Source organism: Palaemon carinicauda, chromosome 7, assembly GCF_036898095.1.
Source record: "Palaemon carinicauda isolate YSFRI2023 chromosome 7, ASM3689809v2, whole genome shotgun sequence".
NCBI classification, from domain to species: domain Eukaryota; kingdom Metazoa; phylum Arthropoda; class Malacostraca; order Decapoda; family Palaemonidae; genus Palaemon; species Palaemon carinicauda.
The window spans coordinates 143,314,017-143,317,215 of record NC_090731.1 but is presented as its reverse complement, the minus strand read 5'-3'; positions in this window follow the sequence as shown (position 1 = coordinate 143,317,215).

Below are 3,199 nucleotides of genomic sequence, written 5' to 3'. Positions count from 1 at the left end.
TATACAGTATATTATTTATATATATAGTATATATATATAATTTATATATATACAGTATATATATATATATATATATATATATATATATATATATATATATATATATATATATTTATTATATATACAGAGAGAGAGAGAGAGAGAGAGAGAGAGAGAGAGAGAGAGAGAGAGAGAGAGAGAGAGAGAGAGAGAGAGAGTGTGTTTAGTATAGTGTTTAGTAATGAAGTTCCGAGTAGATCGGCTTATTCATTAAAGACCACCTTCGAAACCACTGACGTATTATTCATGCAAATAGTTAGATCTCAAGTAGGGAAAGCAATATACTGTAAAAAGGGGGGGAGGGGGGAAATGCAATACAACGGAAAGGCTTTTCTGTTTATTGCTAACTCTGATTTGTTTTTCTTAATACTTTCTAGTTTGTTTCTGCCTTACACTGGTACGTACTTAGGTACTTATACTTTATCTGTTTGTGTGTTTTTTTTTTTTCAGTCTTGTCATTTTCCTCAAAGCACTGATTATGTGGCTGTTTTATATATTAAGAAGTCCCATTATTGCTTATATTTATCTTTTCCTTGTTTTATGATCAATATATTTTGTCTATTGAATGCTTGTCTGTTTCTTTCTGATACAACTCTCCTGTTTCTCCCTTGTACGTAATTATCTGTTTATTATTGAAACTGACGTGTCTTTATATCAAGCTGACTTGTCTCTATCTTCCTCATACTTAAGACTTTTTTCCTTATGGTGGTTGTCACACATTTTTCATGAATTGAGTTACCATGCCATTTTGTTTGTAAGATACTTTGGCATTTCTTATTCGCATTGTTTTAGCAAATTAGTAAATATATGTATGTATGTATATATATATATATATATTTCTATATATATTTATATTTATATATATATATATGTATTTATATATACTGTGTATATATATATATATATATATATATATATATATATATATATATATATAATATATTTATATATATACAGTATATATATATATATATATATATATATATATATATATATTTATATATTTATATTTATATATATATGTATATATATTTATATATATAAATATATAAATATATAAATATATATACATACATACATACATACATACATACATACACAGCTGAAGGGGCAGCATATGTTCACACCTGACGTTGGTGTCTTCCATTTTACCTGTCGCTAAGCCAAAGGACCAACTTGCTATGTCTTACGTCCTCATGGGAGAATACGTCCTTCCCTTCCTCCACGTGGTTAAAAGCAACCTACTGCGATAGAAGAGCGGTAGTTGCTGGGCAGCAGAAATTAAGGCCTAGTCGTGAGAAGGCTTTGGTCCTTGAAAGTTTCGAGTGTAATACCCCCCCCCCCCCCCCACCGTCCCCCTTCTTTGTGTGTAACTTAGAACATTATGATGAATACATAAAGAAACACCCCGGTCACTCTCTGGCGAAAGATTCAGTGAAAACACGTTTAATCTCGTGTATAAGAATTACTTTAAATAAATTCACTAAAAGAAAGATTTCATGCATTTTTAACGTAACTCTCAGTATTATCCATTTGCTATATTACGAAACTTGCATTGTGGAACACCCTTTGTTAAAACCCGGAAACAAAAAGAAAAGGAAATAAAATAAACTAAAATCTTGGCAAAGTCGTTTTCCCTTGCAGTTTGTTCTTCACTATACCCCGTTTTTCTAGTATTCATTTTGCAGTACACGGGAACAGTAAAGTAATGATTATTGATTTTATTTAAGAAGGTTGACAGTCTTTTCAGTTTATTTTTCCCTATTTTTTTTTTTTTTTACTTATTTCTTACACTTTATATTCTAGGCTTGGAAGTCTTCTAGGTATCATGATTGGGTGTCATTCGTTCTTCGGAATTCCTGGGTTTGACATCCTTTACTTTCCTGTGTTTCCAGAGTCATTGAACTTTTAAAACTTTGTAGGACCTAACTTATTTATTGGGTGACCCTGACGTTCTTCTGATTCGGCTCTCTGCAGGATAATTCATTTTCGGATTATATTTGTGTTATTTTTAATGATTTATTTTGTATCGATAAATTATTATTCAACTGAGTGCTTCCATGATTTGTGACTAACAATTTTTCATAGTTTTTCTAGGCGTTCTCTCTCTCTCTCTCTCTCTCTCTCTCTCTCTCTCTCTCTCTCTCTCTCTCTCTCTCTCTCTCTCTCTCTCTCTCTCTCTCTCTCTCTCTCTCTCTCTCTCTCTCTCATTTTATTCATTTTTTGGACTTAGATTACGGAAATTCATTAGATTGCCAGGTCCACTGCCTCAACATTTTAAAAACAGGATTGTTTTAACCTTGTAATTATATACATGTTTTACCGAGAATTTATTCTTATATTTTTACATCAAAGTAGTAAGAGTTATGGCGTAAAACGAATAGAATTCGATGCTTTATGCCTAATAAACTTCTACTTCCAGTTAAGTTTAAATTCTTGATCTTAGCTAGGTTATGGTAATGAGACCCTCGTAGTAGTAATTCGATCTTGGAGAGTAATTGGTCGGTTTGTAAATAATCCTTAATTTACGTTACTTTAATGTTAAACACTTCGAGTCGAAAGTTAATTGAATGCTGCAAAATATTTACTAAGTAAATAAAGGCTGTGTCGCGGGAGCAGAACAAGTTTCCTGGCGACTTTTATAGCACGTTTCGTCGCTAAACGTTTCATCCAGTAGCTTTAAACGTTCCAAGTAGTAGATCACCCAAATGATCCGTGACTTAGTACATCCAAATGTTTCACATAGTAAATCCTCCAAACGTTCTACGTAGTTTATCTGTCAAACTTAACATGGATTTGGGCCTCCAAACGTTGCTTGAATAGCCTCCCAAACGTTCTAAAGAGTTGTGCCTCCAAACGTCTCAAAAAGATCTTTAACCAACTGTTTCAGGAAGCTGTGACAGATATACAAATATAATTGAATGAAAAATAAAAATTTATGGTGGTAAGAAAGGAAAATAATTAAAGTGCTAAAATAAATACTTTAGGTATCATTGGATATCACATTAGGAACATTGCTTATGTTTAAATAAAAGTATCTCAATGAATGTTCAGTTAAGAAAATGACTAAACGTCTTATTAATATGATTGATTACTGTAACTATATATTAAGTCCTAGCATAGTGTCAACTTAATTAGTAACAAAATATAATACATTGAA